The sequence below is a fragment of the Myotis lucifugus genome, unplaced genomic scaffold (genome assembly GCF_000147115.1).
Source record: "Myotis lucifugus unplaced genomic scaffold, Myoluc2.0 scaffold_90, whole genome shotgun sequence".
NCBI classification, from domain to species: Eukaryota; Metazoa; Chordata; class Mammalia; order Chiroptera; family Vespertilionidae; genus Myotis; species Myotis lucifugus.
This window is the reverse complement of record NW_005871138.1, coordinates 3,614,683-3,627,690: the sequence shown is the minus strand read 5'-3', so window position 1 is coordinate 3,627,690 and position 13,008 is coordinate 3,614,683. Positions and strand designations below refer to the sequence as shown.

The following is a 13,008-nucleotide window of genomic DNA, read 5'->3' as shown; positions in this document are numbered from 1 at the left end:
TACATGCCCTTGACCAGAATCGAACCTGGGACCCTTCAGTCCACAGGCCGACGCTCTATCCACTGAGCCAAACCGGTTTCGGCAATTGCATTCTTATGATAATTATAATGATAGAAAAATTTAATACCTAGTCTTATGGTCTTAGAAAGTAAAATAATGATCCAATATTCACATATATTTTTAGACAGAGGAATATGGCAGAGTTATCAATAAGCTATTCAAGCACAAAAATACATATGGTAAAATTTTCTGGTGGAACATGGAATGGACATTTGAGTTCGAGTAGAAAAAGGAATGATGTAGAGAAAAGCCTGTTCATGTATTTTTTTTTTTTATATGTTTTATTGATTTTTTACAGAGAGGAAGGGAGAGGGATAGAGAGTCAGAAACATCGATGAGAGAGAAACATCGATCAGCTGCCTCCTGCACACCCACCACTGGGGATGTGCCAGCAACCCAGGTACATGCCCTTGACCGGAATCGAACCTGGGACCTCTCAGTCCGCAGGCCGACTCTCTATCCACTGAGCCAAACCGGTTTCGGCATCATGTATTTTTTTTAATAAACAAACTTTTAATACAGTGAGTAAGTAAAATACTGTACACTGGAAGAGATCTAGAAAACTAAAGCTTCAAGACTTTTTTTTTAAAAAAGTCATTATGTTTCATTGACCACAAAGTCTAGAGTACAAACTACACTGACGGCCAAGGTGAGGCCTTGGCATCTACATCCCAGCCCTTCATGCAGAGCAGCAGCCTACTCAGCGGATACCACACTGACCTGCTGCGTGGACACAAGCAGTGTGTCCAGCCTAGGGGTGGGCTGGTGAGCTACATCTGTGTTGTCCCTTGGGTATTCTCAAACTGGAACAGGACACATAAGACCAAGAACTGGAAAAAACAAATAAACAAATAAAAACAATACAAAACCAAAAAAAGACCAAGATTCCACTTGGCAAGAAGGATTAAGTTGGAACGTGTGTGTCCCCCTCACCACCATTCGATGGAGCCACAGCCTTCAACTTCTGGGTTTTGGTTCTTCGTAGGAACTGTGTTGGGTTCTTGTAAGTTTACTGTTAAACACTGTCCCCAGTAGGGCCTTACAGCTTGGTCTAATGGTGGTGACTTCTGTAGCCCCCTCATGTCCTGTGGTCTCTTATTTCACTGTGTGCTGCAAAAGAACCATTTAGCTGACAACCTCTCACCATCCCTGCTGATCTATGCCTCCTGGACATCTCACAGGTCAGTCGCTTGAAATGTTCTGGAAAACTAGTATATTCATTTCCATAAGGGACAGCGTAAATCCCTCTGTTTCCCATGCCTTCTCGAAGCTTTTTGAACTCATTTCTATCTCCTATCCAAACCAGCATGAAATGTGTTATGTCAGATTTATGCTTGACAGCCTGCGGGAAAAGGGCTTGGAAAGTGGTGTCATTCACAATCTGGCCACACCCCAGGGGAAGAAGTGACTTGTTTTCATGGAGTTTCGGAATCTCTCTCATAACCTCAGTGTTCCTGAGCACATTCTGATGCCCAGCTGGATGAAAGACAGGGCCACTAGGGTTGGTGTAGGCCCCAGGGACCTGTAACACGGCTCAGCTTCCGCTTCTCTGGAGCCCACTCTAGCACCTTCTGTTCATCAGTGAGGTCAAGGGTTCACGTTGTTTTCCCTGATCTGCTGCGTACAGTTCCAGGAGATTGTTAAAATGTGAGGTCAATACCAGGGCTCCACTTTCCATTGGGTGAAGTAGCTGTTTTCGAGTCTCTCATCTTTGAGTCCAAGTCATTGCATACTGCATATAAACAGTCCTTGAAACATGTGGATCAGTCATTACTAGCCTGAGGAGAGAGTTCCTGAATAAGTTCACGGGCAACATGAGTAAGATCCTTGTCCTCACAGAGACATTTCTGAAATTTTTGCTCTCCTCATCCTCTAGAAGATCAAAATCAGTGGCAGCATCCAGTTAGGCCTGAATTAACCCCTTCCAGGATTTCAGGGCTGGAACCTATGGTGCAGCCACAGCACTCATCCCTATTCCAATCACCAGCACAAGTTCCCGAGGCTTCTGACTCTTTAAGCTTGGAGACAGCGTTGTGGGCTTTTTTGTGTTTTCTTTTTTCTTGGGGGCAGGGGTGGGGGGCATCACTGAAGATTCACAAATGTTATCAGAGGCTTGGCTCCCTATAGATGCCATGGAGTTTTGTATCCGCTCCAAAAGCTGCCACCGCTCTAACTCTGTTCATGTATTTTTTAAATGGATGGTTGTAAGTATCAAATTGCTAGGGTATTAATTAACTGGATAGATTTTAAAGAGTTATGTAACCATTTATTTTTAAGTGTATGACTTTACAATGTGTCAGAAATTACAACCTTTATAACTATGTCAACTTTTGATGAAAAAGGTTAGCTGTCAACTAAAAAGTGTACCAGGAAGTACATCCGTTTTCAATAATCATTTAGAGAGTACACTAGCAAAAAAGATCGAAGACTCCTAGTTACTGGAAGCTCTTCTATAACACTTCTATAAAAACCCCTGAAATCAAAAAAATTAAATTCCCCTTCTCCAAGTTCTGAGAATCTCTCTGAAGGTGTGCAGTATGTTTGAATACAGCTTCCTTGTGGGGTTTTAACCTGTGCTCCTTGGATTGGGGGCAAAGGGAACATGGATGGTCACTACCTTGGAGGGTATGTCTCTATGTAAATGTTTCTGGGGCAAGAAACTTCAGATTCTCTCTTTAGATCCACAACAAAGTCATGATCTCCAAAGAGTTAAAAACAATTTGACCAAACCCTGAGGCCCTTTACAAAGTTCTAATGGGTTCTTCTTTGTCTCCCAGAAAACAAAATGCAGTAGTCAAAGTTTTGTAGAACTGAATTGAAGTCCCCAAGTCTCTGTCTGAGACTGAAGTAACAAACAAACAAACAAAAAACACAAGAAAAACAAAAAGCCATCCAGCAAAACAAACAAAACCCACACAGGTTTTAGGATAAGAAGTTCTTGATTAAAATCCTTGTTCCATCACCTACTTAAAGAAGAAGACAGAGATGAAGATGAAGATGAAGATGAAGATGAAGACGACGAAGAAGAAATAAATAAATAAGTAAATAAATCCTTGACATTTAGAGGAAAGTTTGAGAGTTACTTTGCTCCTCAGCAAAATGGGGTTAAAAGGCTAGTTCTTGGGGGTAATTAGGAGGATGGAATAAAGTGATGGCCAGGTTCATAGTACATGCCCATATTGGTTCCCCCACCCCTTTCTTATTTTCTACCCCTGAGATGGAGTGAGTCTGGGGGATGTTCTTCACCCAGCTTCCTTTCAAGCAAAGAAGTAATTTAAGGAGTCAGCAGGCACCCACCTCATACAGCTCAAAAAAGGAGCTGGAATCCAGCCATCCTCCCCCTTCCCCAGGCCTCTCAGGCAGAGCTAACTGAAGCTGGGTGCACAACTGGAGCATCCGGAGACAACAGAGCCAAGCGGCTACAGCTCAAATGCCTCCTCCTCTTGGAAGCCTTCTTAAATCCCTCACTCTGTCTAGCTCTCATCTCTCTTTCCCCTGAGGCCTCTGGTACTCTATCTGTCCCTGTCCTTGAGCAGACATTCCTTTCTCTCTAAGTCACAGAATTTAAGGGCATAGGCTTCAGGGTCAGAGAGACCTGGGCTGTAATCCTGGCTGAGTAACCTGGGGCAGGACACCTGACCTCTCGGTGCCTCTGTTTCCTCATTTGTAACTTGAGTCATTATGGTTGCTCTATCATGATTATGGAGAGTATGGTGCTTAGCACAGTACCTAGCACGTAAATGCCGTTTGTTTTTATGATCACAGAGGTCTCCTCTGTGTCTGGAGTTATCCCCCTCCCCAACAACTCCTCACACAAAGCAAATAGCAGTAATCATGTCACTATTTTCAGAACAGCTGAGAGAGTGGGTGTGGGGCGCTCTCCCAGAATGGCAGCAACCCTCCACAGCCTTCCTCAACATGCAAATCCTGCTCCAGTTCCACACAATGAGCTTCCAGAGGCCATGGAATGTCCAGACACTGCCTTGCATAACTACAGACACTGGGAAGGACCCTCCCAGACCTTTCAACCTCAGAGATAGGCAAACCGATTGTAAGATAGGCAAACCAAGGCCCACACAATGAGTCAGCATCCGTGTAAGGCATTTCAACGAATTCTAAAAATAACTCTCACCCCCTCCAAGCACTCATTCTCCTTGCTTTTTTTTCCTTTTCATTATTTTTTGTTATAACACTTTCTTTACTTGACAGCACGTATTTATTCTTTTACTTATGTATCATCTGTTTCCCCACCAGATGTAGCTCCATGAAAGCAGGGACACCGTCTTGGTCACAGATGTATCCCTGGTGCTTTGCTCAAGTCAGTGTTGGCTGTATAGGTCACTAGATGAATGCCATTTGGATGTTTGTCCTTAGAGGCAAGCATAGAAATGCATTCCTTTGGTCATTTATCCAATAAACTTTTGATGAACATCTGTGTAAGAGACCTTTTGAAAAATCCCGGTGAATGAGACATCATCCTTACTCTTAAGCAGTTTCCTTATGCGTGAACAATAGCCCCCAGTGGGCTGGCAACTTTATGTGTAACTCCTCTGTGTGAAAGCAGCTCTTGCAATTGAAAGGAACCGTGTCTCAGAACTCTTTAAGAAAAAAGGGTGTGGGGTTTTTTTTGAAGGATATAGGAGGGCTAAAGACTAAAACAGAAAAGACATCGAGAACTAAGATGATTCCAGGGGCTGGCTGACTTCTCTCCATCTTTTGAAGCCTGCGTGGTCTTTATTTAAGTGTCCCTTTTTTCCTGGATGTGTGCCTCTGACTCTTTGACTGGCTCTCTCTTCTCATCTAAATTTGGGGGACAGCCAGTCTGATGGTCCTTCATTGTCTCCTAGAGTGAGAGCTTTCAGGTCAGACCAGTTCTTGGATTACTAGTTGGCCTAGAGCAGTGGTTCTCAACCTTCTGGCCCTTTAAATACAGTTCCTCATGTTGTGACCCAACCATAAAATTATTTTCGTTGCTACTTCATAACTGTAATGTTGCTACTGTTATGAATTGTAATGTAAATATCTGATATGCACGATGGTCTTAGGCAACCCCTGTGAAAGGGTCGTTCGACTGCCAAAGGGGTCGCGATCCACAGGTTGAGAACCGCTGGCCTAGAGGGTGAACATCATCTAGCTTCTAACATACCCTGAGCAGAAGGTACCTTTAGTTAAGTGGGAGTGTTGAACATCATCTTTCCTCTGAGCCTGTAAAGTGAGTAGTATTTCTAACAGGCTCAGAGAGGAGAAATGACAGCAAACCTTGTAACAAAGCTGACCTGCAAACCCATGATTGAGAAATACATGCTCCTGCTGTTTGCCACTAAGATTTGGGGGGTTATTTGTTATGCAGCAACAGCTGACTAAGATAAAATTCAAATCCAGTTTCTTTCGTTCTCCCCATGTCCCACTGAGCTTATGGGTCTGATTCCTGTTCTCCCCACAGAAACATTTTTGAAGTGTCCTATCCTCAAAGGAGAGGAGAGGAAGGTACTGGAAAAGAGATTGAAAGATTTGTCCCTGAGAACCACCCACCTACTAAGCTCTTGCTTTCCCTGCATCCCACTCTGACAGCTAGAGAAAGGCATAGATAATAACAATTCTAACCATTGACAGAGTTCTACAGAGTTCTCCAAAGAGGTTTCATCTAGCTATGATTGCATTTGCACACCCAGACAGTTCCAGAGGGTAGCCAGGGCGGGTTTTATTACAACCAGTGTATAGTATAGTTGAGGAAAGGAAAGCTCAGAGGGGTGAAGTGAGTTGTCTGGGTTACAACGCTTCATCTAAACTCAGACCCCTTGGTTTCCAGCCCGAGGCGCTTTCCACAAACTCCCTATTGCCTCTGAGTCTTGCTAGAGACCATCGTTCATCTGAGGACTTTCATGTGGTAGCACAGGGCCACGTGATTCAGGTGCCACAGCGAGTGCAGCTAGAGTGCAGAGCAGGACACTTTGAACCTCAGCTCAGCATCACACTGTAATAATCACTCATTGAGCCTTCCCTTTCCTCCCAACTTTCTTTGCTCTTTTTAAAAAATATATATATTTATTGATTTCAGAGAGGAAGGGAGAGGAAGAGAGATAGAAACATCAATGATGAGAGAGAATCATTGATCCACTGCCTTCTGCATGCCCTACACTAGGGGACAAGCCAGAAACTCAGGAATGTGCCCTGACCGGGAATTGAACCATGACCTCCTGGTTCATAGGTCGACGCTAAACCACTGAGCCATGCGAGCCCGGGCATTTCTTTGTTCTTTTGAGGTCCTTTTCCCCAGCCTCCATCCAACGTCTGGTTAAGGTAGAGAGAGTGTATTTTCCAGATGCCATAGAACTCAGAATGTGCTCTTTGAAGACAGCAAGTGCTGTTGGTGCAACAGAAAGGTAACAGGGTAGGAAGGTAAAGAACCTCGGTTGAAGCCTGGCTAGCCATTTGATTTATGACACATCTCGGCTTTCTATTTTCTCCTCCTATAAATGAGGATTAGCATGTGATGACACAGGACTGTTACAAACGCTCTGTCTCCTTTGCCTGCCACATTCTTTCCCTGGCTAACTTCACTCATCTTTCAAGTTTACCTCCTCACAGAGACCTTTCCCTGAGGTCAAATTGTGTTCCTGCCCAAATTCCTTTTTTTTAAAAAATCCTCACTTGAGGATATTTTTCCCATTGATTTTTAGAGAGAATGGAAGGGAGGAGGAGGAGGAGGAGGAGGAGGAGGAGGAGGAGGAGGAGGAGGAGGAGGAGGAGGAAGAGACACATTGATTGGTTGCCTCCACCAGAACCAGGGATCAAGCCTGCAACCAAGGTACATGCCCTTGATTGGAATCGAACCCAGGACCTTTCAGTCCGCAGGCTGTTCTATCCACTGAACCTGACCAGCTAGGGCCCACATTCTTTTATATTACTTCCTGCATAACACTCACTGCCATTTATATTTATACAATTATTTGTTTTCTTGCTTTACTGTGTGTCTCCTATGCTAGATCAGAAGCTGCCTGAGGGGAGGGGCTGTGTCTGTTTTCTATATTGAGACTAGCCTAGTGCCTACTACCTAGTAAGCACTCAAAAAATATTTGTTGTGCCCTGGCTGGTGTGGTTCAGTTGGTTGAGCATCTTCCTGTGCACTGAGAGGTCACTGGTTCCATTACAGGTTAGGGCACATGCCCAGGTTTCGGGTCCAATCCCCAGTAGGGGTGCATGCTGGAGGCAACCCATCAATGTTTCTCTCTCTCTCCCTCCCTCTCCCTTCCTCTCTCTTAAAACATATTTTAAAAAATATTTGTTGGATGAGTGAATGAAGCTGTCCCCCTCTTTCTACCCCTCCCACCTACTCCCACCCCCACTCCCCTTTCTCACCTCCCAGGGGGTGTGGTAAGGTGATAATGAACTGTAAGCTGGAAATTCTTGGGCAAGGGTTGGTGGCTGGAACCTCCACTCCTTCCTTTGTTCACTAAATTCATGTGACACTGGCCTCCTTGCTATCTCTCCAATATGCCAATCTCACTCCTGCCTCAGAGGAACTGCGTTCCCTCTATCTGGAATGCTCTTCCCAGATAATCAGTTCCGCTCCATCCTTCACTTCAATCAGATCTCTACTTAAAATGGGAAGTCTTTCCTGATTGCCATTTCTGAACTAATTCCTTATCATTTTTGTTCTCTATTCCTTCCCCATTTTCTGTCATAGCACTACTTGATGTTGAATATTATCATTTGGTTGACTTGTTTATTGTCCGTCTCCTCCTGATAACATAAACTCTATGAAGTCAGAGTTTTTATCTTTCTTCACTTTATTTGTGTATATCTGTATCACCCAGACCAGTTCCTGGTAAATGCCAATGAATATCAAGTGAATGATTGAATGAACGAATGATAATGAAAAGAAGGTGAAGAACACAGCTTTTCTTCTTAAAACGCCCTGAATCCTTCAAGGTCAGAGGAAGGAATAATTTCTAGTTAGGGTCAAGACCAACTACACCCAGCTGTCAACTAAGTGAGCCTCAGTTTCCTCATCTATTAAGTGGGAATATTGTATCCACAACTCACAGACTTGTTTTAGAAATTATATAAAGATCAAATGAGCAAATATAAATGTCTGGCACACAGTAGGTGCTCAGCAAATACTCCTTCTCAAACATGGAGCCACATACAGCCCTTAAAAAAAAGTCTAGGTAACAAAGGATTCTCAATCTGGGGAAGAAAATAGGCAGCTAATGAAGTCTCTCTCTCCAATTTCACTTCTAAGAGAGGAACTCGCTGGCCAGAGCCCAGGATGGTCACTGATGCAGAGGACAAGGAGCCAAACGCTGGCCTCCCACATAGGTTCCAAAAAGTGTGAGCGTGGGGTTATATAACCTGTCCCTGAGGCACCCATCTCCACTGACGTGTTTTCACCAAACATTCTTTGAAAGGGATCATATGAGCTGGGCTGTAAGGTTGCCTAGTGAAGGGAAAAGGAAGAAAGGTAGGGAGCTGGAGACCCTTGGGGGTGGGGTGGGATTAACGAGAGGGTACCACATTTACTGAGCTTCTGCTACGTGCCAGGATCTGGGCTCATTCTGATAGCTACCTAGATCCTTGCCATAAATCTGAGAGATCAGGTACTGCCACTCCCACATTCCAAGAGAAGAAAAATAACAATAATTAATATCGCTAACACTTACATAATGTTGACTGTGCATCAGGTAGTGAGATAAGCACACATTTGACCCTCTAGGCAGCCTATGACATGGGTACTATTCTGATCCTCATTTTATAGAGGAGGAAACAGACTCAGAGAGATGAAGTAACTCCCCCAAGGTCACCCAGCAAGACAGTAGTAGAGCCAGGATTCAAATACAAGCAGGGTTCCAAAGTCCTTAGACCTGTATGAGGACACTTCCCAGGGGGCTTGTGGGGGTGGATCTGGAATGTGACCCCAGCAGCAGTTGTCCTCACTTGCCCATAGCAGGGCCCAGTGTGGGAGTGACATAGTGGCGTCACCAAGTGATCAGAGGCTCTCCCCGGGGACAGTTTGTCCCAGCTTGTGGCTGTTTGTCATTCTGCCTCTGACCTCAAGTTTAAAATTTCATTCATAAGTTTGGAATCGCAAACTTGGCTGCAAGAGAAGGGCCCTTGGAGATCAGCTATTCTAGTCCAACCCCCTCATATTACAGATGGAAAAAAACCCTGAGGTCCAAAGAGAGGCACACACATAGCAAGGTCACAGAGCAATTTTCTGCTAGGAGGAGGAGTTGGTTTGAAGTCAATTACAGATAATCTTGTTGTGTAATTACCAAATATAGCTGGACCTCTGAATCACTGGGGGAGCTCTTTAGATTTACAGATTTCTGCACTCTGCTTCTGAAGCTTCAGACTTTGGCTTGCAACAGGGCCTGGGAATCTGCTATATGATAAGTTCCTGAGGTGATTCAGATGGAACAGGGCCATGGACTGCCTTTGCAAGTTGAGTCCAATCCCCTCTTTCGTTTTACAGTTTGGTGTTCTAAGAACCAGCACAGCACTTGCCTAAGGTCACATGACAAGTCAGTGTAGTCCTAGCTCAGGCTTTGTGGTCTGAACCCAAAGCTCATTCTTCTTCTCCAGCTGCCTGTGGTCAAATCCTTAAAATGGACCAAGGAGGCTGGCCAAGGGAGTGACTGCGGTTTCCCCAGCGCTTGGTTTCCTTGTTGCACCTTAATAAAAACACAGGAGGGTGCCCATTTCTAGGGCTAGGAATGGTGAGAATTCAAGAGCTGGCATCCTTCACGGAAAAGGAAACTGCAGTGGGCTGTCCTGCTGGCCCTTGGGGGTTTCCCAGAAACAAAATTCCAGGCTCTAAGGATACCAGCACCAGCTATCCAGCCTGCCTCAACTTCGGGCATTTTCCATTTCGGAGAATGGGCAGGGAGAGCCTTCCCTCTGTGGGAGGAGAGGCGGTGGACAGGGTCCAGCTGTGACGTCAGGCGACACACCTCAGGAAGAGCCACACGTTCCAGCACCTGGCAGGAAGACGAAGCTGCTTTCAGGAACTAAGTTAAACCTCTCAAGCTCTTTTCCTGAGCCTCTCCTCCCACCACTCTTCCTCCCTTACCCTGAGCTACCTGAGCTGAGGGCTTCACTGTTCCTTTTCCACTTCCCACTACTCCACCACTCCTGTCAGCATGTCAGTTAGCTTTCTTTCTTTCTTTCTTTCTTTCTTTCTTTCTTTCTTTCTTTCTTTCTTTCTTTCTTTCTTTCTTTTCTTTCTTTCTTCTTTCTTTCCTTCCTTCCTTCCTTCCTTCCTTCCTTCCTTCCTTCCTTCTCTCTCTCTCTCTCTCTCTCTCTCTCTCTCTCTCTCTCTCTCTCTCTCTCTCTTTCTTTCTCTTTCTCTTTCTTTCTTTTCTTTCTTTCTTTTTCTTTTCTTTTCTTTTCTTTTCTTTTCTTTTTTCTCTTTCTTTCTTTCTTTCTTTCTTTCTTTCTTTCTTTCTTTCTTTCTTTCTTTCTTTCTTTTCCTCCCTCCCTCCCTCCCTCCCTCCCTTCCTTCCGTTCTTTCTTTCTCTTCTTCTGGAAACGTATCTTGGTGTTTGGAGTCATATGTCATGGGTTTGAATCCTAACTTGGCTTCCTATGTGCTTCTGACCTAGGTAGAGTCACCCCCTTCTCTGAGCCTCAGTTTTTACTTTTATAAAAAAGGATAATATCTATCTTTTTGGATTGTGAGGCTGAAACAAGATCATGTAGGTATTTAAAAATATGTTTTCTCAGAAACACTAGATCCTGTAATTAGGGACCAGAAGGATTTGAATATATACAGGGTGTGCAAAAGTGGGTTTACAGTTGTGAGTACACTAAACACAGTTTATTCTTTATTATTCTTTATTGTTTTATTTATTACTTATTAACCTACTTTTGCCCCACCCCTAAATCTTCCCCCACCTCCCCACCAGTGAAACAGTTTTACTTGAGGCATAAAAGCACATGTGTTTCTATCACATAGGAGGGGGTGGCATTAGAATCCTGGTTTCTAAGATAAGATTCTGTCTATCTTAGACACAGCTTCTATCACAGCTTCTTGGAAAATGAATTAGAAAAGGAGCAAGACATAGCCTGGAAAGCAGACCATTACTGTTGCTAGGAAGCCATAAAGGATGGGAACATCTTATTCAAATTAGCATACACTTAATAGAGCCCAAGGATGAAGAGCATGGTGTAGGCAGTGATGCTGGCATCTCTTTCCACAGCAAAGACTCACCCCTAAATGGAGGCAGCCGGACGGACTTGGCAATTTTGACTGTAGAAAATATTGGGGCTCCTCTGTTCTCTCTGGATTTCCAGTTCAGTCACCCCTTTCCCTGAAGAGGAAAGGCAGGGTCTAGGTCATTTGTTTAATGAAGCTGGCCAGGTTTATGTCCCGTTCTGACAAGCTTGCACACCCATGGGTGCTCAGTGTGCTGTGGACCTTGTTGTACACATTAAACCATTCAGGATGGTGGTCCAGTTTCTCAGCCTGCAGGGCCACTCTTGTTATGAAGCCAAAGCCCCGTTGAAGGTTTTGAAATGGAACTGCTTGAAGATAACATCTCGGCTTTCTGCCCTCAGGTTTGGCAGCAGCCGGTCCCTCTCCTCAGCACTAGGCCTGTGTGCTTTGCCAGCCCACGGGGTGAGCAGCAGGTGGCGATAGCGAGGGCGAGCGCAGCGCCCGGTGCACCTACCCCTGTATTTTCATTGAACTGAGTTGAGGCACCTAAGAGGCTGGTTGAGCTGGAAAGTCCCTCAGAAATCGTTGGGCCTTCATAACTTCCAAACTGGAGGCTAAGTGAACTGTTTACAGTATTTCCAAATGATAAGGGAAATCATATACTTTCTCTTGATAAAGTCTCAAGTTTCTTTATTTTTGTCTGGAACTGTATCACCCAAGGTGATAATATGGTTATCGCATGCTGTTCAGAAGTTCTGATTGGTAGTTACATGGGTCTTTGGTACCTTGCTTAAATGGGAAAATAATTAGCAGAGGGTAGATTAAATGCTGGAAAACATTAATGTCTAACCCCCCATTCCATAAACAGGGAAGCGCGGGTTAAAGAAGGAAGTGGCCTGCTAGTCATGCAGCTCCTACCACTGGTTGGGAAACCCACGGTGCCTTCCTGGAACCAGTTACTTCCCTTCATTTCATGGGGGGGGGCTATTATCAATGAAGTGGGGGGGGGTGTTCTGCTGGTGCAGGAATAAAGTGACTCATCAGTTTGCTGTTGCCCTTTCTCTGTTCTTGACTCATTCAGCAAATATTTACTGACTGTCCACACTATTTGGGCTCAGAATGTCCACACTATTTGGGCTCAGAAGAGAAGCCTGAGAGGAAACAGTCATGGCGGCAAGCAGTCAGGATCTGCTCCCAGGACCTTCAGGGCTTCTGAACCTGTTGTTTTTTGTATTTTTCTAAATATAAATATAAATAATATAAATATAAATAATATAAATATAAATTATATATATATATGGATAAAACACCCACTACTCTGTCTGAGGGCAGGGACTCTCTGTAGTATGAGTCCAAACCTTACCGGCACCAAGTAGGTATAAAATCCATGCTGTGGTGTTGCCAACACCTGAATTCGTATCCCGAGTTGCCACCAACTCATGTCTTGGACGCAGACAGCATGTTGCTTTCCTTCACTGACCCTCAGGTCAATCACCTGTGGAACGCGAACCATGGCAAAATCGTCGGTGGAAGAGCTCGTAGATTCATTACAAATATCTCAGACTTTAAGGGAAAGAAAATCCTGGAAATCTTGGCTAAAGAGAGTCAACATTTCCTCGCCCTGGACTACCCCGCTTCCTTCTCCCCTAGCTGCTCTCTTTTTCTTCAAAATTCCCCTCTAGAGGGCACGCGAGCTCTACGATCCTCCAGCCTCGCTTCCGACCGCCGTCGCGCCTCACTTGACGCACGCGCACACCCTCGCCGCGCCGCGCCGCCGGGGCCGGCACCCA

The 13,008-nt window shown here is 44.7% G+C and overlaps 2 pseudogenes; both read right to left on the bottom strand.

The window, feature by feature from the left end:
* Window positions 1–610: 610 nt before the first annotated feature.
* LOC102428176 lies at window positions 611–3,047 on the bottom strand (annotated as a pseudogene).
* A 7,516-nt stretch (window positions 3,048–10,563) lies between these two features.
* LOC102442994 lies at window positions 10,564–11,742 on the bottom strand (annotated as a pseudogene).
* Window positions 11,743–13,008: the final 1,266 nt, after the last annotated feature.